The 27063-nt window shown below is 38.7% G+C and overlaps 1 long non-coding RNA gene across 1 annotated transcript; it reads right to left on the reverse strand.

Annotated features, from left to right (window-relative positions):
* Positions 1 to 203: 203 nt before the first annotated feature.
* On the reverse strand, positions 204 to 25277 carry LOC135365243 (uncharacterized). Its single transcript, XR_010412875.1, has 3 exons — positions 25044 to 25277; positions 24686 to 24759; positions 204 to 469 (listed from the first exon to the last, which is right to left on the reverse strand). It is a non-coding gene; the product is annotated as an uncharacterized LOC135365243 (long non-coding RNA).
* Positions 25278 to 27063: the final 1786 nt, after the last annotated feature.

Consider the following 27063-nt stretch of genomic DNA (forward strand, 5'->3'; position numbering starts at 1 on the left):
AATAAATAAAATCTTTTAAAAAATCAAATTATTATTTTAAGAATTAAAAAATTAGTCTTAGTCCAGAAGAGGAAATCACACCTCACTGGCAAAACAAATGGTTCTAGGTCTTACTCTTTAATGGAGAGACTGATAACCTAAGGAGCAATAGAATAAAGAGGTACTGTGTAATATCAAAAGTCCTCCATGTGATTCTGTGACTCCTCCCTTTCCCTCTTTCTCCCTCTACTTCTAATCACTAAGTGATAGCAGCTCCTATACCAGGTTGATCATTAGTATCTTCTGGCGTGTTTCTAAAAATATAAACTTGTGGATCCAAACCCTCAATACTTGGATTCAGTGGGGACCCTTCTAGCCTAGGCTTGGTGTGCCTACAGGGCAATCCAGTACTGACCATACTTACATAAGTCATGAATGTGGCCACACGATTCCCTGTCTCGTCAGGCTCCAAAGGCTCGCTGTCAAATCCCTGTGAAATTTAAGTGACAGTGACTATGCAGGTCTTAGACTTAACTAGTGAAGAAGCACAAAAAACAGTTGCTTTCCCATCCATTATAATTTCCCAAATAATGTGGTATGAGAAAAAGAAACCCATCACAGTCAAATATAGGTCACCCCACCCCTTTAGGATGGACATGAGCAGACAGGCAATTGAGAGCAGAACCAAGGCAGGAAGGCAGACACAGGAACTAAGTTTTGCATTCACAGGACAAACCACCAATTCAGGTCTTTGTCAAGGATGGAGATAGAAAATTCAACAAAGAAAGCAGATCAGAAAAGATGGCTAAAAAGGAATACATGCCACTCTTAGAAAACATTGCATCCGAGGCCTGGTTAAGTCAGGAAAAGTTCAGAGTAGAATCACAAAGGGGGCTTATCCACAGGACAAGGCTGGCTTTTGCTCTCAAAGTCTATGTGGTTACCTCTGTGAAAGCTGTCCCTGCAGCACCAAGAACGCAGTTCCCCAGATTCCCGTAACCGGTGGGTCCATCCTGACCACAGAGACAGGTGCCCTCAGACTATATTATAGCAGTACTGAGAGGGCTTTGATCCCAGGGACATCTTCTTATGAAGGGTCAGATTTAAAGGAACAATCTTAGCTTAGACCTAACTCTTCAGGAAGTCTTCTCTGAATGCTCAGGCTGTGTGCCTGCTCACTGGGTCCCAGGACCCCTGCACACAAACTTCCTTTATAGCACTTATTCAATTATTTAGAAAGTAGCCATTCATATGTGTGTCTCCCCCCAAAAAACTATGGTCTGTCTATGGGAACTGGTATTGTCTCCTTTGCTTTCCTAGCCCTAGTTTCCAGGAGAGTAATCAGCACATGAAAGGTGCTAATGAACACTTGTTGTTTAGTTTGCTAATTCAGCTTGTCTTTCCCAAAGGACAAAATGTCTGTCTTCTCTTTCTGTTTGGCTCAGCCACACCAGGGAATTGTGCTGGGCTAAAGTACTGGAGCTCAGAGTTAATAGACTCAAGTGCTCCCCCTGTCACAGAGGAGTGAGTCTGACTGCAGAGAGGCAGAGGAACCTAGCACAAGAGGGGCTACAGGTGGGAGCAAAGGACTTTGTGTGGTTCTGTCTCTATCACTTTCCATCCCAAGAATTCATCTCAATTCCAGGTGTGCCTGGAGGAGACAGCACCACATTAGGAGAAGGGGATAAAGGCTTTTTCCTTTTCTGGGTGTGATTTTATAATAGTCCCCAAAGATTTATCTTTGATAATTCAGAGGCCCCCTGAACTAGAAGACAAACCTCTCATGTGAGCTCTGACCTTCCCCTGCCAATAGAAACACAACTCAAAGGAATAACATTTTGCCCTTACCAAGAAATAATCCAAATGAGGTTCAAAGAAGCCTCCAATACTGTAATCAGCAACATGGCAGTAAAAAAACAACAGATAGGGTTAGCTAGGTGGGCAACCTTCAAGTCATCCCAGGAACTCTGCATCCCCAGGCCTGCTCCTAAGTGAAGACACAATAAGCAGTCTATCTAAGACCTGCATCTAGATGAGGAAATTAAAGGTCAGAAAGGGTATGGAACTTATCCAAGGTCACAAAGCAAAGCTTTGATTCACACCCAGACTTTCTGGTTCCTGAGCTCATGCTCTTAAACCCTCAACAATTTGTGGATCCAGAGAAAGAAGGATGAGGCAACCAACGATCAGACTGGATAGGTTTCTGTAGAGAGGGACACAGAAGTGGGGCTCAGGGCATTTCAAGGTCAGTGTCCCCAAAATGGAGAACGGAGAGCTTCAGAGTAGAGGTAACCATAGCTCAAATGCAAGGTGGGAAGTGGCAGTAACAGGAGACAGGACAGAGATTACCTACCCAGGCTGACTCAGATAACTCACACCTGGAGAAATTTTACTGTTTCATCTGACAGCCCCATGATGAGCTGAATCCTTTGATTTACTTGGCTAATCACAGGGTCTTCCTCTTCGGTCAGAAATACACTGAATAGGGAAAATCAGACATAAGAGAAGGGCATGAAGAAGAGAGAAAAGGGGACCAATGTGAGTCAGAAGCAGCAGATAGGGTAGAAAATGAGGGGAGGGACGAGGGGTTCAGAGATCATTCCTCCTGCCTATGTTACAACTGTCATTTCTGGCTCAGAAATGCCATGGGAGAATCTTCAGAATCTCACAATGTCAGCATTTACAGAGTCCTCCCAACTAATTCTTCCAACCCTCTCATTTGGGAAAGACAATACTGAGATGATATTGAGGAAGTAAATTGCCCAAATTTATAAAGTCAGTAAGTGGCAGAGCCAGGACTCCAACTCAAGGCTTCAAAATTTTAGTCCTGTGCCTTTTTTGGTGGTTTAATAACACCTCTCAAACTTTAACTCCAGACTGGTCAAACTATAACAAAAAGGCTGTATTCAGGTTAGGAAAAATCAGTCCTGAGGCCTATAAACAAACAGAAATCACACACATACACACACATACACAATCACACCTAGGCACACACAGTTACACACAACTAAGGACAGTGTGAGAGACAAAAAATAAACAAGTGGGGAGACAACAAGTGAACATCCAGGTCAAAGAAATCTCACATATATGAACAACGTGGCTGGAAGACATGCCAAACCATCCCATCCCAAGATTACCTTTTCCCGACCCTGACTTTAGATGAGTGGACAGAAGCTGAAGTAATATTAAAGACTCTGGATCATTTCATCTAGCAAATAGAACCTGAGGATGAATACAGGCTAGTATTCAAACTAGCATACCAGTACCCCCTATGATGTGCACAATTTTAGCAAGAAATACACAGAAATTGACTTCCAATTCTTCAACTTCTATCCATATTCTTTCATAGCTTTGTTCAATTTTTCTTTTCAAATAGTCCTTCCCCCTACTATTCAAAAGAAATACACCTGTAATTTTACTGTGATATATTCCTCCCAGGTGTAAAAATTCCAGAGCATCAAAAAAAAAAAAAAAAAAGGAAACAATGTTAAATACTATTTCAGAGAAGTTTCCTCTAGGTTAACCAAGGCACCTAGTAACTCATCGTAGCACTTCCTGTATCTAAAACATATTTGTGATAAATACCAAGTATGACATTTGAAAATGAGGTATTCTGGCCTTCGTGAGGATGTTGTGAATAAAAGTATTTGTAAAGTAGGACAGTGTAATTTATATATATTTTTGTCTCACAACTTTGCTTCTTCTATCTTTTCACTATTTTCAAAGAAGACCCTACTCTTATGGGATGATATAGTAAGGGCAAAGTGAGTAGTAATATAGAATATTTACATGAAAAATGGATTCACGTATTTAAATACAAGCAATTCTTTTCAACTATTATTAACATTCACCCATTATCCATGCCTACAGTGTAACTAGAAAACAGAGAAACTACACATTTCAATTTTCTTTAAGTAGGTAAATAAACACCAGATGTCAGCAGAGCATTCCAGAGACATCTAAGCAAAGAATCTGTCTGAGGCTCCACAGAGGGTGAAAAGCACAGTGTGCTCTTAATGGTTGTGAAACATCATTAATTATGAAAAGGAAAACCATAAAATTTCATCTGGAGTGTTGCTTCCAGAGGGAAAAGGCCCTTCCTTGAGTATGGAAATACTGAGAAAACACCTCAGGAGATCTAATCAATGATACAAGTTACTATAAGTAAAAAAAAATAAATAAAATGAAATAAAATGAAAATCAAAACTTTACAGGAGTTGAAAACACAATGAAACAAATCTATCCCCAGCCAAGGAACAGGAAAATTATAACAAAATACTGTCACATAAAGTAAATATAATTACATAAGCAACTATAGACATGAAAGAACATAACAAATCAGAAATTCAAAAACTTACAATGGATACAGACAACAAAAGAAAATGCAACATAGAAACTAATCATATTCAGGAAAACTTTAAAAAATGAAATTATCTCAGATACGAATACTAAATTATAAGGTCCCCAAGAAAGATAGAGATATGGCCAAAAGTATACTAAGAGGCACAGAAGACAGAATGAGAAAAGTAAAGAAAATAAAGCAAAAATGAAGATAAAGGTAAACAGTATCCTAGATAGTTGCAAATATAAAAGGCTGACAAAGAAGAGCAATATGGGTATTACTGGAGTCCTTAAAAAAAGAAAAAGAGGGGCACCTGGGTGGCTCAGTCGTTAAGCAGCTGCCTTCGGCTCAGGTCATGATCCCAGGGTCCTGGGATCGAGCCCCTCATCGGGCTCCCTGCTCAGCAGGAAGCCTGCTTCTCCCTCTCCCACTCCCCCTGCTTGTGTTCCTGCTCTCGCTATCTCTCTCTCTGTCAAATAAATAAATAAAATCTTTAAAAAAATAAATTAATTAATTAATTAAATTAAATTTAAAAAAAAGAAAAAGAATGGAACTGACCTAAAATGGCCAGTTCCAAGGTATTTCTTAGTAAAACAGGCAAATATAAAGTAATACAGTTTACTAACCTAAAATTATATGTCAATACTGATAATAAATATATCAATTATGATTAATTATTAATATGGACTACTATTAGTTACTATTAATTAGTAACTGTTAATAACTAATAGTTATTAATACAGATAACTATTAAGATATTTATTAATATGGATAAATATAAATTATTTTTATTAAGAATAAAAGATTTTTAGGAGTGCCTGGGTGGCTGAGTCAGATAAATGTCTGACTCTTGATTCTGTCTCAGGTCACAATCTCAGGAATGTAAGATCAAGCCCTGCGTTGGGCTCCATGCTAGGCATGGAGCCTGCTTAAGATTTTCTCTCCCTCTCCCACTGCCCCTCTCCCACTGCTCAATCTCTCTCTTTCTCAAAAAAAAATAAATATAAGATTTTTAAATATAGTTGAATATGCTCCTATCAGACAGACCATACCCCTAGATAACAACTATAAACACTGGACAAAATACAAAAAATAATTACTGGAAGGTATTGCAAAGTAAGCATGGAGATTATGGATAGAAGTCAATCCTTGAAATAAGGGAACGGTACATTGGTTTTCTGTTTTTTTAATGGCTATTAGCCTCAGGATGACCACATTTGATGCAGCTCAAGACTGATAAAAATTCTGATAGAAAATCCAAGGTTTTTCTAACCTGAAGAATGACGTTACAGAGTTTGGGGCAATCACAGATGCTAAAAAGTGAAAAGCAAATCCCAATAAGATGATAAAGAGAAAGACTGAAATTCTATGTATCAGCTCTGCCTAAATCTCTTGCAGACCTCTAAACAATGCAAAGCAGTAACAATGTAGGTTACACTGCAAGCAGCCCAGACAAGAATAAGAGAACTGAACTGCACAAAAAAAAACAAAGTTTGTATTGAACCTAGTTAACTCTCTGTTATTAGAAACAACAGCCTGTTTCAAAATGGTGATGTAGAAGGCTCCCAAACTCACCTTCTCCCAAGGATACAATGAATCTACGGCTACATGTGAAACACCCTCTGAAAGAAATTGAGCGACTACTACCCATAGAGAAAATGAGAAAAAAAAAAAAAAACAACATCAAAAAGGGTAAAAGAAGCTGAGAAAAAATCTCACCATAAAACCCAACTCTGGCATGGTGGCCCATAAGCGGGAGGGAACTTCCAGCTTCTCCCTAAAGAGCAATGAGTTTGAACTCCACATCTAGCACCCCAACTTCTATAACAGAAGAGACAGGCCTCTAAAACATCTAGCTGTGAAAGCCAATGGGGCTTGCATCCAAAAGCTCCACAAGGATACAGTGAATTAAGATATGGTTCTTAAAGGGCTTGCACAGACTCACTGTGGCTAACCTCCCAAGACCCAGCAGAGGCAGCAGACTAAACCAGTGTGAGGGCCTGGCAGAGGCAGTGGACTAAAACCAGTCTTTTGGTGCCAATAGCCCTGATGACTTTTCTTAATAACCGTGGCCTGAAGGACAGGCTTCTAACTTAACACACATCAAGAGGCCAACTGCAATATTTTCCAGAGACCAGGGAGGTCAGCCAGCACTATCCTTATGCTCTCCCTCTGCCGCACTCTAGGATGCTAATATTTCTTAGAAAGAGCCTGTGCACACCTCTGGTGCCATGGGTTTTGTGGCAGCAGCCCAGGGAATGCCCCTTGAACACATGGCTCTGGTGGCCAGTGGGGCTTATATTCATGGATTCAACAGGATGGCAGCAAACAGAGTTCTTAACTGGCTATCACCCAGTGGCTCAGTGCAGAAGGAAAAGAGAAATGGCCATCTCCCAGTCTTCACTTGAAAAAAGTATATTTATATACCTTAAAAGCTTCTGCCTGAAGATTTACCTTATAATCAGCCTGCATGTAGGTGCTGACTGACATCCTCCCCTTCGGGACACTAACAGGTCATGACATACCTTCAACTAATGGACAACCAATAAAAACAAATAAGGCTGCTTGGACAATCACAAAGATTTGAGAGACAAACAGAAGCTAGGACAAGGTTTAATGATAAGGTTCATCTCACAAACAAGAACATTCCCTCAAGACTAGAAGAGAGTGCTATTTATCTAAGGCACAGAAACCAACACAGAGAGACACAGAAAATGAAGAAACAAAGGAATATGTTCCAAATGAAAGAATAAGATAAAACTTCAGAAAAAGGCCTTAAGATAATGGAGAGAAATGGTTTATCCGATAAAGAGTTAATAATAATGGTCATAGAGATAGTCACTGAGATCAGGAGAATAATGCATGAACAAAGTGAGAATTTCAACAAAGAAAATATAAGAAAGAACCAAACAGAAGTAATAGAGCTGAAGAACACAATAAGTGAACTGAAAAATTCAATACGGGTTCAAAGCAGCCTATATGAAGCAGAAGAAAGGATCAGCAAACCCAAAGACAGAGCAGTGGAATTCATCCAATCAGGAAAAAGAAAAAAAAGAAAAGAGAAGAGAAGAAAAAAATGAAAGAGAATGAAGACAGCTTAAGGGACTTATGGGACAATATCAAGTGGACCAATGTTCACATTATAAGGAAGGGACAGAACACTTATTTGAAGAAATAATGGCTGAAAATTTCCCTAACCTGGGGGAAGAAAACAGATATTCAGGTCCAGGAAGCCCAAAAAGTTCCAAATAAGATGAACCTGAAGAGACCCACATCTAGATACATTATAATTAAGTGGCAAAAAGTTAAAAACAAAGTATCTTGAAAGCACCAAGAGCAAACAACTAACTATGAACAAGCAAGCCACCATAAGACAATAAGCGTATCTTTCAGCAGAAACTTTGCAGGACAGATAGGAGTAGCAAAATATATTCAAAGCATTGACAGGAAAACTGCCAACTAAGAATACACTACCCAGCAATGCTGTACTTCAAAAGTATAAAAGAGATAGTTATCCACACATGCAAAAACTAAAGGAGTTCATCACCATTAAGTTGGCCTTATATGAAATGTTACAGAGAATTTTTTAAGCTGAAATAAAAGGGCACTACTTGGTAATAAGAAAACATATGAAAGTGTAAGTCTCACTGGTAAAGATAAATAAACAGTTAAATCAAATATCTAATGTTGTAACAATGGTGGATTAACCATTTATAAATCTAGTATAAAGGTTAAAAGATAAAATTAATAAAATAACTAGAGTTACAATAATTTGTTAATGGATACACAAGATAAAAAGATGTAAACTGCGACATCAAAAACAAAACATGGCTGGGGAGTAAATATGTAGAACTTTATTTTTTTAAAGATTATTTATTTATTTATTTAACATAGCGAGAGACAGCACAAGCAGGAGGAGCAGCAGAGGGAGAAGCAGGGTCCCTGCCGAGCAAGGAGCCTGATGCAGGACTTGATCCCAGGACCCTGGGATCATGACCTGAGCCGAAGGCAGACTCTTACCCGACTGAACCACCCAGGCATCCCGTAAATATGTAGAACTTTAAAATGAATTCAAACTTCAGTTGTTTTCAACTTAAAATAGACTGTATTTATAAATATATTTTATGTACACCTCATGATAACCACAAAGCACAAAGGTATAGTAGATATACAAAAGGTAAAAAGAAAAGAATAGGGGCTCCTGAGTGGCTCAGTTGGTTAAGCACCTGCCTTCAGCTCAGGTCATGATCCCAGGGTCCTGGATTGAGCCCCCCACTGGGCTCCCTGCTCAGTGGGGAGTCTTTTTCTCCCTCTTCCTTTGTCCCTCCCCTGCTTGTGCTCACTCAGTCTTTCTCTCTCTCTCTCAAAAACAAATAAATCTTAAAAAAAAAAAAAAGGAAAAGAATAGAGAAAATCATCAAATCACCAAAAAAAAAAAAAAAAGAGAGAGAGAGAGCAAGAAAAGGAATGAAGGAATTAAAAAACAGCTAGAAAAAAATTAACAAAATGGCAGTAAGTCCATACCTATCAATAATTACAAAAATGTAAATGGACTAAATTCACCAATCAAAACACATACAGTAAACAAATGGATAAAATAATACCCAGCAATATGCTGCCTACAACAGACTCACCTCAACTTTTTTTAAAAAAAAGATTTATTTATTTAGGGGTGCCTGGGTGGCTCAGTTGGTTAAGTGACTGTGTTTGGCTCAGGTCATGATCTCAGGGTACTGGGATTGAGCTCCCCATTGGGCTCCCTAATCTGCAGGGAGTGTGCTTCTCCCTCTCCCTCTGCCCCTCCCCGCACTCATGTTCATGCACACACTCTCTCTCTGGAATAAACTTTAATTAAATATTTTATTTATTTATTACAGACAGAGAGCGCTCTCTATCTCCCTCTGTGTGCCTGTACTCATGCATTCTCTCTCTCTAACAAATAATTTTTTTTTTTTTAAAGAAACAAAAAAGAATTCAAACAAACTCCCACTTTACATCTCAGGGACCTAAAAGGAAGAACAAATGAAGCCCAAAATTAGCAGAAGGAAGGAAATAACAAATATCAGAGGGTAAATAAATTGAGACTAAAAGAACAATAGAAAAGATCAAAGAAACTAAGATCTGGTTTTTTGATAAGATAAACAAAATAGACAAACCTTTAGTTAGACTCACCAAGAAGAAAAAAGAAAGGACTCAAAGTCAGAAATGAAAGAGAAAACATTACAGCTGATATCACAGAAATACAAATGATACAAGAGACTACTCTGAACAATTATATACCTAACAGGACAAATAGGACAAACTAGAAGAAATGGAGAAGTTCCTAGAAACAAAACCTACCAAGACTAAATTATAAAGAAACAGAAAATCTGAACTGATCAATTACTAGTGTGGAGATTGAATCAATAATAAAAAAAACTTTCCAACAAACAAAAGTTCAGGATCAGATGGCTTCGCTAGTGAAGTCACCCAAACATTTATTTATTTAGTTAGTTAGTTAGTTATAAACCTGAATATTTATTTAGGATGTAAAGAGAAGTTACATAACAAATTTAAAAATGGAAAAGTGAATATATTCTGCAAATATTAGAAAATACAAATAACATAATAAAATAATCTAATAATATTTTTATTGACTTCCTGATACTCCTCCATAGTATTTTGGCTGCATATTCTTTGATTGCCTCTTCATATGGCAATATTATAATATTATTTTATTATATTATATTATAATATAATATTATATATTATAATATTATAATTAGTTTATTATATTATAATATTATATTATATTATATATTATTATATTATTATATTGTATATTATATTATTATAATATTATAATTATATTATATTATTGTATTATATTATATTATATTATTATTATATCATATATTATTATAATGTTATAATATTATTTTCCATAGAGAAACTAGAAAGATAATTCAGTTTTTCCTCTAGCATGGTTGATCAAAATTTGGTTTTTTTATTTTAATTCAATTAATTAACATATAATATATTATTGGTTTCAGAGGTAGAGGTCAGTGATTCATCTGTCTTATAGAATACCCAGTGCTCATTACATCACATGCCCTCCTTGATGTCCATCACCCAGTTACCCCATCCTCCACTCCCCTCCCCCCAGCAACCCTCAGTTTGTTTCCTATGATTAAGAGTCTCTTATGGTTTGTCTCCCTCTCAGGCTTTGTCTTGTTTTATTTTTTCCTCACTTCCCCTATGATCCTGTTCTGTTTCTTAAATTCCACGTATCAGTGAGATCATATGATAATTGTCTTTCTCTGATTGACTTATTTCGCTTAGCATAATACCCTCTGGTTCCATCCACATCATTGTAAATGGCAAGATTTCATTTTTTTGATGGCTGAGTAGTATTCCATTGTATATATATACCACATCTTCTTTATCCATTCATCTGTCAATGGACATGCAGGCTCTTTTCATAGTTTGGCTATTGTTCAACCAAACATTTAAAGAAGAATTAATACCAGCCCTTCTCGAACTCTTCCAAAAAGTGTAAGAGGAAGGAACAGTTCCAAACTCATTTTATCAGCCCAGCATTACATTGATAACAAAACCATACAAGGACACTACAAGAAAAAATAATACAGGCCAATAACCCTGATGAACGTAAATGCAATAATCCTCAGCAAACTATAGTAGCCCCTTTTATCCACAGGGCATATGTTTCAAGACCCCAGGGGATACCTGAAACCACACACAGTACCAAACCCTATATATACTATGTTTTTTTACTATACATATATACCCATGATAAAGTTTAATTTATAAATTAGTCACAGTAAGAGATTAACAACAATATATAATAAAATACGATAATTATAACAATATACTATAATAAAAGTTATATGAATGTGGTCTCTCTCAAAAAATGTTATTATACTGTACTGGCCTTTCTTGTGATGATGTGAGATGATAAAATGCCTACATGATGAGATGAAATGAGGTGAATGACAGAGTCATTAGGATGTAGCAAAAAGGTACCATTGATCTTCTGACTACATGTCAGAAGTTTCATCTGCCTTCAAACCACAGCTGACCATAGATAAATGAAACCACAGAAAATGAAACAACAGATAAGGAGAGACTACTGTATTAGCAAACCAAATTTAACAATACATCAAAAGGATGATACACCATGATCAAGTAGGATTTATCCCTGAGATGCAAGGATGGTTCAGCATTCACATAAATCAATGTGATATACCACATTAACAAAATGAAGGGGAAAAATCATATTATCATCTTAAGAGATGCAGAAAAATCATATGACAACATCCATTCATGATTAAAAAAAGAAAACTTTCAACAAAGTAGATATAAAGGGAACATACCTCAACATAATAAAGGCCATATATGAGAAGCCCATAGCTAACATCATATTCAGTGGTGAAAAACTGGAGGATTTTTCTTCTATTATCAGGAACAAGACAAGGATGCTTACTCTTGCCACTTTTATTCAACATAGAACTGGAAGTCCTAGCCAGAGCAGTTAGGCAAAAAAAAGAAATAAAAGACATCCAAACTGGAAAGGAAGAAATATGTATTTGCAGATGACATCTTATATAGATCTTAAAGACTAGTCTTAAAGACTCCATCAAAAAACTGTGAACTAACAGACAAATACAGTAAACTTGTAGGGTACAAAATCAATATACAAAACCAGTTGTGTTTCTATACACTAATAATGAACTATCAGAAAGAAAAATCAGATAAACAATCCCATTTACAAGTGCATCAAAAAGAATACAATACCTTGGAATAAACAATCAAGAATGTGAAAGATCCATATGCTAAAAAACGTAAGACATCATGAAAGAAACTGAAGAAGACACAAATAAATGAAAAGATATTACAAGCTCACAGAATGGAAGAATTAATACTGTTAAAATGTTCATACTACCCAAAGCAATCTACAGATTCATTGAAATCCCTAAGAAAATTCTAATGGCATTTTTCACAGAACTAAAACAAACAATCCTAAAATTTTCATGGACCCACAGGAGACCCTGATTAGGCAAAGCAATCAAAGAAGAACAAAACTGAAAGCATCAGACTTCCTGATTTTAAACCATATTACAAAGCTATAGCCATCAAAAGAGTATGCTATTGGTATTAGAACAGACACAACCATCAATAGAGATGCAACAGAATAGAGAGCCCAGAAATAAACCTATGTATATATGGTCAATTAATTTATGAAAAAGGAGCCAAGAATATACAATGGGGAAAGAACAGTTTCTTCAATAAATTGCATTGGGAAAACTGGACAGCCACATGCAAAGGAATGAAACCAGACCACTATCTTATGCCATACACAAAAATCAACTCAAAATCGATGAGACTTGAATATAAGACCTGAATCCATCAAAAGCCTAAAAGAAAAAAAAAATGGGGACAATCTCCTTGACATTAGCCTTGGCAATGATTTTTTGGATTTGACACCAAAAGCAACAACATTAAAAATTAGAAAACAGGACAACATCAAACTAAAAAGCTTCTATACAGACAAAAAACTATCAACAAAATGAAAAGGCAACCTACAGAATGGGGGAAAAAATTTGAAATCATGGATGTGATAAGGGATTAATATCCAAATTATATAAAGGATTCATACAACTCAATAGAAAAAAAGAACGATCCAATAAAAAATGAGCACAGGATCTGAAGAAATGTTTTCCCAAAGAAGATAGGCAAATGGGCAACAGATACATGAAAAAGTACTCTATCATGAATCATCAAAGAAATGTGAATCAAAACCACAGTGAGATATCACCTCACACCAGAATAGCTATTACCTAAAATACAAATAACATGTATTGGCGAGGATGTGGAGAAAAGGAAACCTTTGTGCACTACTGGTGGAAATATAAATTGGTGCAGCCACTACAGAAAGCAGTGTGGAGGTTCCTCAAAAAGTTAAAAATAAAACAACCATACTATCTAGCAATTCTACTTCTGTGTACTTATCCAATGAAAATGAAATCACTCTTTTGAAAATATATCTGCACTCCCATGTTCACTGCAGCATTATTTACAATAGTGAAGACATGGAAGCAATCTAAATGTACACTAATAGATGAATGAATAATGAAAATATGACACACACAGATGGCAATATTATTCAGCCATTAAAAATGAAGGAATTCTCGCCATTTGCAACAACAGGGATGAAACTTGAAGGCATTATGTTAAGTGACGAGTCAGACAGAGAAAGACAAATATGGGATGATCTCACTTACATGTGAATCTAAACAGGGGCAACTGGCTAGCTCAGTCAGTGAACCGAGGAACTCTTGATCTTGGGGTTCTGGGTTTGAGCCCCATTTTGGGTGTAGAGATAACTTAAAATCTTTAAAAACAAACAAACAAACAAAAAATGAACTCACAGATACAGAGAACAGACTGGTGGTTGCCAGAGGTGGGGAGTGGAGGGTGGTGACATGGGTGAAGGTAGTCAAAAGGTAGAAATTTCCAGTTATAAGATAAGTAAGCCCTGGAGATGCAATGTACCGCACAGTGACTATAGTTAACAATACACTACTGTACATTTGAAAGTTGTTCAGAGAGTAAATCTTAAAAGTTCTCACCACAAGGAAAAAAATTTGTAACTATATGTGATGATAGATATTAACTAAATGTACTGGAGTAATCACTTAGCAATATATACATAAGTCAAATCATTATGCTGTACGCCTAAAACTAATAAAAATGTTATATGCTGGTTATATCTCAATAAAACAACAACAACAATATTCTTCAAAAGAATGTAAAAGAATGTAGAGGCCCAACATCATTGTATTACAGAAGCCAGGATATCATAATAAAAAATTGTATGACATATGAAGAACGAGGAACATGTGACCTATTCTCAAGAGATAAGACATAAAAGAAACTGACTGAAAGATAAAACACATGTTGGAATTAGCAGACAAGGATTTTAAAGGAGTTATTATAACTGTGTTCAACAATGTAAAGAAAAATAAAACAATTATTGAGAAATCTCAGAGAAGAACTAGATGACAGCAACAATAATAAAGAATCTACTGAAAATTTTAGAACTGAAAAATAGAACATCTTAATTTAAAACTGTACTGGATGGACTTAACATGAAAACAGAGGCAGAATCACTCAGGTTTGAGGTATGCTAACAGATATTCAGTCTGAAGGAAAGGAGGGGATCCTGTGAAAGGTGTGAAATGCGGTCATATTATGTCCAGGAGGTTTAAAATGGAGCCGAGAGGCCATTAAGGAGATGGGCCTTATGCTCATCCTCATTAGAGGAACCATGAACTTCTGAATTGGGCTAAACTGGAAAAATCCCAAGGACTTAGCCTGAACACACTGCACTGTGTCACTTTGGATCCCATTTCTTCTGACACCAGAAATGTCAACCAAAAAAAAAGAGGCAGAGCTAAAATAAAAACAAGCATTTTATTTGGGGTCTCAGAATTGCAATCTGGGGAACACAGATTTGGGCCATAACCCAAATAGTGCTCCCTCAAGAGGAGTAAGTCAAACATTTTTAAAGACAAAAAAAGAATGCTTGTATCCTTATTTACAAAAATATTGATTGGTATTGGTGGCAGAAAACTAATCTTGAATGAATAGAACTGGTTGCAAAGGCTATAACTAAGCAAAATCTCCTACTGTAGCAAATGAATCACAGTTACACAGATTCCAGGGACTAGCTGGATTACTGCCAGAATTGGATCCCTAATTTTTCTGCTATTGCTCAACCCTTATATATCTTGCTTAAAGCTAAACAGTCTGAGCTACTTCCATGAACTTAGCTAAGCCAGAAGGCATTTGAAGAAATAAAGCATAGCTTACTTGACCCTCTGACACTGAAACATCCAAATTGTGAGTTATCCTTTTTACTTTTCATTTATGAACACAAAGGCAATGCCTCAGGTGTTTTAACTCAAAGGCATGGAGGCCAACGGAGGCCCTCAGGATATTACAGCCAGCAGTTAGACCTTCTAGCCAAAGGACCGCCACCCTGTAGCAGTGCCTTAGCAGCCTCTGCTAGCCTGCTGGAAAGCGTGGAAGAATTGGTCACGGGCTGCCCTTTGACTATTTATGTCCCTTATTCTGTAGAAGCTCTCCTCAACTCTCCCCAGACCCAACACCTGTCTGCTAGGCAGATTTACTTCTTATGAAATCCTTCCACTTTCACCTCCAAATGTCACCACTGCCAGGTGCCACTCCTTGAACTTGCTACTTTCTTCCTCTCCCTTCTGACAAGACTCTTCATGACTGTATTACAGTGACTGACCAGTTACTAACTCCTAGACTGGATCTTTAAGAAACTCCTACTGACAATGCTGAGTAATTTTGGCTCAGTGATGGTTCCTACTTGAAAGATGGACTGGAGAAATACCAGGCGGGGGATACTATAACTTTCAATTACTGAACTTTTTGAAGCAAACCCCATATTGTAGAATTCCTTGGCCCAACAGGATGAACTTTTTGCTTTAACATGGGCCTGCCTCTTAGCAAAAGATAAAGTAGCCAACATGTATACTGAGCAAATATGCTTTCAGGATTACATACAATTCCATAGTACTCTGAAAACAGAATTTCTTTTTTTCTTTCTTTCTTCCTTTCTTTCTTTCTTTTTTTGTAAGATTTTATTTATTTATTTGAGGGCAGGCAGAGGGAGAGGGAGAAAGAGAAAATCTCAAGCAGACTCCCTGCTGAGCAGGGAGCCCCAAATGGGGCTCAATCTCACGACCATCAGATCATGACCTGAGCCGAAATTAAGAAATAAACCAGTGCTTAACCAACTGAGCCACCCACGTGCCCTAAAGCAGAGAGGATTTCTACCTTCTATTGAGCAACAAATTAAAAGTTGTTCTCAAGTCCTAAAATTACTCGATTCAATTCAGGTACCCAAACATCTAGCTATAATGAAAATCCCTGGTCATTCTGCAGCCAATAGAGGAAAATAAGGGCAATCATATGGCAGATGCTGCTACGAAAACAAAACAAAAAACTTCAGCTTTACAAAATCATTCCACATTAAAATTACTGTCAGCCTTAACTCCTTTTAGTCCTCTAATGACCCAAAACAAATAATGAAGGATAGTCAACAGAATGCTACTACTAAAGAAATAAAGAAGGGCTCAGAATCAAATTGTAAATTTTATCCCAACATTCAACTTGGTATGGCCCAAATGGGCAGCCAGTCCTCCTTGATCACCCACCGAAAATGATTTTTAAAATTATCCATGAAATGACCCACTGGAACACAGATAAAATGGTAGACTGGGAAAAACAATTTTTTTGGAACCCATCTCACATAACTGCAGAGAAACTTACCACTCCTGTTTAACTTGTCCCAAGCATAACCCTGAAAAGCCTATTCATCCATAGGGCATTCCCATTGTTCTCAGGGCCTGTGAAATTTAGCAGTGGGATTTCAACCAGCTACTCCCCTCACGAGGATACAAATATGTATGTATGGTAATGGTATGTGTATACTCCCATTGGGTGGAAGACTTTCTTTGTCGCAGAGCCACTGCATTAGTAGTAGCCAAGGTAGTATTAGAGAAAATCATACCTAACTGGGGAATTCCATCTGAATTACACAGTGATAGAGGAATTCATTTCACAGGACAAATAATCAAGGCAGTTTGTAAAATCTGGCCTATGCTACAGCATTTTCATTGCACCTGCCATCCCAATCATCAGGGTTGATACAAAGAACCAATGGCCTAATTAAAACACAGTTAGCCAAAATGACAGAAACTTTTAATTTACCCTGGCCTAAGACTCTGCCACTTCTGTTATTAAACCTAAGGCCCAAACCTTTGGAAAACATTAACTATCTCCCTTTGAAATCGTAACTGGAAGACTTACAAGGCTAGACTCTGGGCCCTGTGAGCCCATACTGGTGAAAGGAGAAATGCTTGAATACTGCAAAAAAAAAAAAAACAACAACAACAACAATTAAAGGCCTTAAAGAAAAATGCACGCTTAGTAGAAAAATCTTTACATAGCACACTCCCAGAGACGAAGACCTCCTCTGCCATGATCTACAACCTGTTGATTCTGTCTACCAGAAAAGACATCTCTTCAAAGATACCCTACAATCCCGAAAAGAGAGACCCTATCAGGCACTCTTTTTTTTTTTTAAAGATTTTATTTATTTATTCATGAGAGACAGAGAGAGAGAGAGAAGCAGAGGGAGAAGCAGGCTCCCAAGGAGCAGGGAGCCCCATGTGGGACTCGATCCCAGAACCCTGGGATCATGACCTGAGCTAAAGGCAGTCGCTTAACCAACTGAGCCACCCAGGTGCCCAAGAGAAGTGTTTTTTTAAGCATACCTTATGGCAGAGTGATTTCAAAGTAATTACTCTTTTATTTTTTTATTTTTTTTTATCTTTAAATTTATTTTGAGAGAGCACAAGCAGGGGGAGGAGCAGAGGGAAAGGGAGAAGCAGACTCCCTGCCGAGCAGGGAGCCCAATGCGGGACTCGATCCCGGGACTCCAGGATCATGACCTGAGCCGAAGGCAGTCGCTCAACCATCTGAGCCACCCAGGCGCCCCTATCAGGCACTCTTAACCAACCCTTGCACAGTTGAACTCAAAGGTCTTGATTCTTGGATTCATGTGTCTCATTTAAAGAAAGCTCCAGACCTCCAACCTAAGCTCCAGACGTTAAAACCAACTGCACACCTAACACTCAAACAGACCCAGAGTTGAAGCACACGCATCTGGGTAGACGGTTTTCCCAAAACACTGGACCAGGCCTATGTATCTTCTTGTCCTTTCTTTTTTTTAAAGATTTTATTTACTGGGGCGCCTGGGTGACTCAGTCTGTCAAGCGTCTGCCTTCGGCTCAGGTCATGACCTTGGGGTCCTGGGATCGAGCCCCGCATTGGGCTCCCTGCTTGGCGGGAAGCCTGCTTCTCCCTCTCCCACTCCCCCTGCTTGTGTTCCTGCTCTCGCTCTTTCTCTCTCTCTGTCAAATAAATAAATAAAATCTTTAAAAAAAAAAAAAAATCTCAGGGCACCCGGGTGGCTCAGTCCTTAAGCATCTGCCTTCGGCTCAGGTCATGATCCCGGGGTCCTGGGATCAAGCCCCGCATCGGGCTCCCAGCTCCGCGGTAAGCCTGCTTCTCCCTCTCCCACTCCCCCTGCTTGTGTTCCCTCACTGTGTCTCTGTCAAATAAATAAATAAAACCTTAGGAAAAAGACTTTATTTATTATTTATTTAGGAGAGAGAGTGTGTGTGTGCACGCACGCACAAGCGTGAGGAGGGAGGAGGGGCAGCGAAAGAGGGAAAAGCAGAGTCCCCACTGAACAGGGAGCCCAATGCAGGGCACCATCCCAGGACCCTGAGATTATGACCCGAGCTGGAGGCAGATACTTAACCGACTAAGCCACCCAGTCACCCTGGTCTTTTTTTTTTTTTTTAACCAATAACTTATTTTTTTTATAACCCTTTTTTAGAATCATCTATTGGGGAAGTTCCTTTAGCTACCTTTCTATAAAGCACTATGACACCATTTGTAACATATATCCTTCTCCTTCTTGTGGACCACTCTGCATGAAATGAAGAATTCTTTCAATAGGTTTATGGTTGGGATTTTAAATTAGAGAGCACCCCTCATATTCTTTGAAAAATCAGTCATGAAGAAATGCTGGACTCAAGTATTTGGGCTGTTATCTGTCCTAATAAGTATCTTAATACTTTTTGTCTATATTACACATAGTAGGACCCCTTAAGTAATGGTAAAACCCTATATTACTGGGAGAACTGACTGCTTTCATATTGGTTATGTGCCCTATGGATTAAATCTCTCAGTTAATTACTCTATCCTGCATGGAACTCATATGCTAGCCAATATATCTGTTTTTCTCTAAGTTTGTCCTACAATGGTCTCTGTTATTAGGAATAATTTTAGCCTCTAGGTTAACATTTTATTTTTTCTTGTGACCCTCACTGCTGATGGTCAAGCCTTATCAGAACCTTTTGTCCTTACCCTGAAAAAACTTTGATTCTGAAAACCTAACTGACTGTTGGATTTGTGCCAGAGCAAATCACACTCATGAGGTGCCTGAATTAATAGCTTCACCTCTATTCCTGAGGAAAAGAAAAACTTAACTGGAAAAATGTAGGATTCTTTTTTGGTGTATTTGAAAATACTCACCAACTTCTATCTGGAAAACATACCCTAGATATAACTGCCTTCTACCAGGTTCCTCTCTCACTCACATCTGGACATTGACTAATAATCTTCCTTATGTTTTGAAAATATAAATGGTATTGGTAGAACATCAGGTTATCTTCCATTGGATGTCTGTAACCACACACTTTTGTAAGATTCAGATAGTCATGAATTCATTCTACATTGGAGTTTACATGACTACAGTGTGATTTTTCATAATGTGTGCTTACGATGGGAAAATGAAATCTGTATTGGAACTGGGTAGTGTGAAGCAGGTGTGCTTCCCCCTAAAAGAGCAATATGGGAAACTGATGAAAAATAATCTGGAGAATAGTGGAAACTTAATTCCATCTAACCTTTTCCTAGAAACATGCCATAGCTTAGCCTGTGTTTGATTCCTAATAATCAAACTCATTTACTACTTAAAGTATAGAAAAATACAAGACACTCTCATAATCACTTGCATAATTCCAGTAAATCAGATTATATGTACTCTGTGAAAAGTACATTTTTGATCATGAGATTTCTTCCTCTGAAAATGACAAGAGAGTCTGGGCAGAGACCCACTTATCTCTTGTCCCTAGAAGGTTCTGGATATTTCTGTGTGTGGCACCAATATTTACTCCATTCCTCCTATTAAATGGAAAGGGTGTTTGTGGGTCTTGCCCCAGACACCACCATTGGAAAAGTTCTTCTTTTGGTACACTGCTCATGTACCAAATCTGAGATCCCTTTTTTTTTTAATTTTTTTTAAAGATTTTATTTATTTATTTGACAGAGAGAGACACAGCGAGAAAGGGAACACAAGTAGGGGGAGGGGGAGAGGGAGCAGAAGGCTTCCCGCCGAGCAGGGAGCCCAATGTGGGGCTTGATCTCAGGACCCCGGAATCATGACCTGAGATGCTTAACGACTGAGCCACCCAGGCACCCCTGGAGATCCCCTTCATATCAGTTCAAAAGACCTTGGTGAAGCTGGGAAGGTTATAAATTCTGATGGATGCCAACCAGTAACCCAAAGGCAGACAGAAAGGGCCTTGGTCTTTCCTTTACCCAAGGCTTATTTCCTTGGATGGGAATAATAGACCAGGAAAAAGCAATATGCAACCCTATCCACAGTGATTGTGGCCACCCCCTTTAACGCTCCTCTTCAAGCATCTGAATACCAACAAATGCTAACTGATGGCCTGGCAGAAGTTGTCCTACAAAACAGACGGGCACTTGATATCTTAATGGCCCTACAAAGAGGCACTAGTACCCTATTAGAAGAATGTTGTTTTGATGTTAATCAATCTGGCAAAATAACACAAGAACTAAAAACTATAAAGCATAATGACAACTTAGCTGAGGAAGGACACATGCCAAGACTAGGACATTATTTCAATCTCTTTAGTTGGTTACCATCAGGAATAGGATCATAGTTAAGAATGATAGCACAAACAATACTACTATTAATCTTAATCAAGTGCCTACTAAAAACAGTAACCTCTGGTATAACTTGTCCAAGTGTACAGCTTATGTTTGCACTGATGACCATGTTAGATGCTTTTCATCAGGATGGATTTTATGGACCAGAAGAATTGGAGAAATTTGTTGTTGGTTTTTATAGGATACCCCACCAAGGGACTAGATGGAACCAGAGCAGGTGATGAAACCACTCTTGCCTTGAAAAACTAATGTTACTCCATGGGTGTCTTCTGTAGAGAACTGTGAGCAAAGGGAGAAAAATATGAAAAGAGTTGCCAATGATGACTCCATTTTTGTACTTTGGACTTGATCTTGTTAAAATATGATTTTGTACTGGCCTTGCTGACTTGCAAACAATTGACAGAGTTTTATTCCTTAGATCTGCTCTATAAAACTGATAAATTTACTGAGCCCTTATATATTTAGCAATCAAACATTCTTTTTTTTTTTAAAGATTTATTTATTTATTTGAGAGAGAGAATGAGAGAGAGAAAGCACGAGAGGGGGGAGGGTCAGAGGGAGAAGCAGACTCCCCGCTGAGCAGGGAGCCCGATGCGGGACTCGATCCCAGGACTCCAGGATCACGACCTGAGCCGAAGGCAGTCGCCCAACCAACTGAACCACCCAGGTGCCCAGCAATCAAACATTCTTAACAATTTCATATATTAATGCTTATTGTCCGCAAGGTTTTTAGACTATTATTATTGCTAATTGCTCTTTTATGCTTATCACCTTGCTAAGAAAGTTCCATCCAAAACCTCTACAGGCATCTGATTATGGTCACTCCACAGACTGATTCACCTGAACCTCCAGGTGGCTTAATAAGGCCCCTGATGAGGACATTACCTAAGAATCATTTCCTGCCTCCTTGTTTCTCACCGGGGCCTGACCCTAACAACAGTGACCCCTTGAAACACTCATTAAAATTAAAAATTCCCCCCAATGTGAGACACGACTTCCAGGGACAGGTCCATCCCAGTGACACAGGACTAAATAATTATTGGTTGATCAGTGATGTTTTCAGAGAAAGATCTTGAGCAAAAGGCAGAAAGGTAAAATGCAATGGCGTCATTTATGTCCAGGGTTTTTAAAAATGGAGCTGTGAAACCATTAAGGAGATGAGACTTATGCATGTTCTCACTGTAAGAACCATGAACTTTTGAACTGGGCCAAACTGCAAATACTCCAGGGACTTAGCCCAAACACCTGCAACTTGCTATAGTAGGAGACTCTGATTAGTGACAGCCTTAGCAACCAATTATATCCAGTCAAGATTAGTTTTCTGCCATCAACACCAATCAAATTCTTTGTAAATAACATATTCAAGCATTCCCTTTTGTCTTTAAAAACCACTGACTTCTGGAGTGCTTGGGTGGCTTTGCTGGTTAAGCATCCAATTCTTGATTTTGGCTGAGGTCATGATCTCAGGGTTGTGAGATCGAGCCCCACATCAGGCTCTGTGTTGGGCACAGAGCCTGCCTAGGATTCTCTCTCTCTCTCTCTCTCTCCCTCTCCCCTCCGCTCTCTCTCCCTCTGTAAACAACAGCAACAACAACAGGTATTCATCATGGGGTAAATTTCCCTTTTCAAAAGAAAACATCACAGACAAATTAGAAGTGGCTCTTTTGTCATTTAGAGTGATTATGAATTCATCATTTAGAATACTTTCGCTAAGTTCTTACAGTACTCTGAACCTCTATCATGTCACTTTCCAGAATCCATTCAATTAATCTATTTACGTGTCTCATCTACCATTGCCATCCCCAATTAGACCATAAAGTATTCTGGGAACAGGCCATACGTATTTCACTTTTTTTTTTTTTTACCTAGTACACAGCATATAGCATGTAATAGATCTCAACAGGTTTACTGAATTTAATAACAAGGTGTCTCTGTACTATCCCCATTTGCTCATTGTTTTTATGCCAGAACGTCTTCCTGAAAAGAAAGGAAACGCACCACCTGTCAAGGAGCTCCTTCCACTTTTTGGCAATTATGTTAAATTTCTCATCAAAGAGAACCCAAGTGTATCTGTCTGACTATTCTATTCATGTGTTCTAAGGCTGACCCTCAGGGCCACAGAGAACAAATATAATCAATTGTTTTAATCAACAGTTTCAATTATTCATTACAATTCTGACAATGATTACAATTTGAAGGTTTTCCAATACCACCAAGCAATTTTCTGACACCAGCTGAGGGTTCTACACTTTAACTTAATTCTGACACTGTCCACCTAGAGATAGTATGAGATTCCACAGGTTAAGGACCGAGTCCTGCAAGACTACATCCCTCCCCACCACACCTCCACTTCAGAGGCACTAATCAGTGCTTCTGACCTACCAGCTAGAGATCCCATAAACCAGAGGTTCCAACAACCTCCTACTTGGATTCCATTAATTTGCTAAAGTGGCTCACAGAGCTTAGAGAAACAGTTTCTCTGCTAGATTACTAGTTTATTATAAAAGTACACAATTTAGGAACAGGCAGATGAAAGGGATGCATAAGGCAAACTATATGGAAAAGGGCGCAGAGCTTCCATGGTCTCTGAGCGTACCATTCATGCAGCACCTCCACATGCTCACCAACCTGAAGCTTTCTGAACACCTTTTTCAGGTTTTATGGTGGCTTCATTATATAGGCACAAGTGATTAAATCACTGGTCACTTCTAACCCTCAAATCACAGGGCTGGTTCCCCCAGCAACCAGTCTTCACTTAGATTCCCAGGAAGCTTTCCATTAAGTCACCTCTTTAACGTAACAAAGACACCTTTGTAACTCTCAGCACTTAGAAAATTCCAAGGGTTTTAGAAACTCAGTGCCAGAAACTAGAATAAGACCAAATATATATTCCTTATTATAAATCACATTCATTCAATACACACCAAACTAAGTGTTTAGCACTACACTAGAGCTTGAAAATGCAATATTGGTAAAAATCAGTCTTTGCTTACTGGGGGAAAACAATAAAGTCAATATAGATGTAAATGAACAATTAAAACAGAGTAAACTTCTATAGCAGAGGGAATCACAGGCTACTATGGAACAAATGGAAGATACACTTGTCGAGAAGAGGAGATGTCAGACCAAATTTATCAGAAGAGACGATGCCTCAGTTGTGAGCCCTGTTACTGGAAGACAACTTATGTCCCAGTGGAATTTTTTCTTGTCACTCCTATAATTTACCTCTATCAAATTTATACATGCCTATATTTTAAACACAAATAGTTCTTGAAAGTTTATTCAGAAAAATAGGAATCACCTGTCTTCCCTCTCCCTCTCCATTTCAGGCTCCAAAAAGCAGCCACTTTCTTCACCTGTTTCCTTTCATATTTTATTGCTAAACATATGCATCAGAAAATGATTATGTAATCATTAAACCTAAGTTTGGTTAGGGCCTCAAAAAAACAACGGGGTCCTACAGCAACTATGTCTCCATGAAGACAATGCATTAACTGATTATGACCACACCAAAACACATACTTAGAAGTTTTTATTGTACACATAGCTCTTTAAGTGAATTTCCAATACTGTGTCAAAGACTAACTAGTTGTTTACCAATCCTATTTCACATTCCTGGAAACAGAGAAACTCTACATTTCCCAACCTCCCTTGAAATTAGATTGGGTCCTGAGAGTTCTGGTCAAGAGACTGTGGACAGAAATGATAAATGCCACTTACAGGCTTGGACTCTAACATGTATCATGAAATCCCCCACGAGGCCAGGATGAAAGGACTCCAAAACAGCAGTCATCCTGCAGTGAAAGAAATCAAAATTCTTGAGTCAACATTTAGAGGAGAGTCAACCTACATAGGACTTTCTATGAATGAAAATTATATTTTTATCCTTTTGAGTTTTGAAGATTTGAGAGTTTATTTTTTACCATATATAGTCCATCCAGCATGCCCTGACAACTGAGTCAGTCATAAAAACTCTGTGGAATATTCCACCAGGAGAGGGGTTAGTTGGTAAGTGGGGTGAAGGGGCAGGTCAACACAGAACAAATTACTTGCTCTCTCTAGCTCCCAAGAATCCTACCAAGAGAAAGCAGTTGATGGGTGAAGTCCACAGTCCTGTGCAGGTCCCCAAGCTGGAAGCTAACATTACGAGATCACCTAGGACCTGGACCTTAGAGATAGTGCCATACATCCCTGCATTCAGTTGCTTCAGCGCCTTTGCATCCAAAGCATTCAGTGGTGGAAGTCGCTGATGCTGTGACCAGTCTGGCCCAGTCTGAAACAATCACCAACACTCAGGGTTGAACGATACTTGGTCCCTAGAAATAATTAGAACAATGATACTCCAGGAAAAGAACATAAAGGGGTCAATAAAGAGATCATTCATTCCCATTCCATTCCCACTCCCTGAATATACCCAGTCTTTTCACCTGTTTCCTTTCAAAGTTTATCGCTAAGTACATGCTTCAGAAAATGATCAAATCATCTTTAGAATTATGTCTGGTTGGCAGGGGCACCTGGGTGGCTCAGTCAGTTAAGTGTCTGTCTTGGGCTCAGGTCATCATCTCAGGGTCCTGGGATAGAGCCCTGCTTCGGGGTCCCTGCTCAGGGGGGAGTCTGCTTGTCCCTCTCTCTCCCTCTGTGCTCTCTTTCTCTCAAATAAATAAATCAAATCTTAAAAAAAAGTAGAATTATGTTTGGTTAAGGTAAGGGATTTAGTTCCACATAAGACACTGAAATGAGCTCCCACAGACCAGTGTATTAGGGGGAATTTTATTTGTTTAAAAGGGTAGGGCGGTGTCCTCCTTGTAAAGGACTAGGAGTTAATCATTTCCTTTTTTTTTTTTTTTAAGATTTGATTTATTTATTTGACAGAGAGACAGAGAGAGAACACAAGTAGGTAGAGTGGTAGGCAGAAGGAGAGGGAGAAGCAGACTCCCCGCTGAGCAGGGAGCCTGACATGGGGCTTGATCCCAGGACCCTGGATCATAACCTGAGCCAAAGGCAGATGCTTAACTGACTGAGCCACCCAGGCACCTCATAATCATTTCTTTAGAATAAATAACATCTAAGGAAGGACCAGGTGAAAATGACTGAACAAAGCCATCATATGTGCATTCTAGACTACTTCAACTAGACACCTCAACATCAAGACCCTCCCACCTGGCCCCAAGGGACTGATGTAGGAAAAGGTGGCATAGGAAAAGGTTGGGTTTTGCAGCCAACAGCCAAGAAAGAGTTCTTGAGGCATCTTCAGTGCAAAAAGGTAGTTTTATTAAAGCACAGGGACAGGACCTGTGGGAGAAAGACCTGCACAGGGGTCATGAGGAGTGGCCCATTATATACTTTCAGGTTGGGAGGGGGTTAGGGATAGCGTAAGTCTCTAAGGAATTCTGCAAGCAAGGTTTCCAGGACCTAGAGGGGGCTAACTATTGTTAGGAAAAGGTCATTTATTACTGTCTAATAAAACCTTAGTCATGAGACCCTTCAGATGTATATTGGTGGGTCATATGCTTGGGGAATGAATGCCAACATATATCTTGGGGTGGGGGGTGGGGCAGGCGGGGCAGGGGGCAGGTAGAAATATAGGAAGTTTCCAAAGAATTTTTTTTTAAAGATTTTGTTTATTTATTTGAGAGAGAGAATGAGATAGAGAGAGCATGACAGGGGGGAGGGTCAGAGGGAGAAGCAGACTTCCTGCTGAGCAGAGAGCCCGATGCGGGACTCGATCCCGGGACTCCAGGATCATGACCTGAGCCGAAGGCAGTCGCCTAACCAACTGAGCCACCCAGGCGTCCCTCCAAAGAAATTTTTATATGTTAAAAAAGACTTACAGGATCATGGGGGTTGGGATAATGTTAAGCTAAGACTGCCTTTTACTTTTAGCAAAGTATTAACATCAAGGCAGCTGAGATCCTAGAGGAATGTCACTCTGCTTATTTCAAGGATTTGTCAATTGGCTGTAAGTAGTAAGGAAACTGAATTTTTCTTTTGCCTTTTTCCCACATCAGGATAATACCTGGGTCCTTGTCTTTGTTTTTACTGGTTCCCGGTTGCCTTAGAGGACATGTACACAATACCACAACCCTCAATAAAAATGC

Source organism: Mirounga angustirostris, unplaced genomic scaffold (assembly GCF_029215605.1).
Source record: "Mirounga angustirostris isolate CCGP_5_RB_7025 unplaced genomic scaffold, mMirAng1.0.hap1 SCAF_7, whole genome shotgun sequence".
NCBI lineage: Eukaryota > Metazoa > Chordata > Mammalia > Carnivora > Phocidae > Mirounga > Mirounga angustirostris.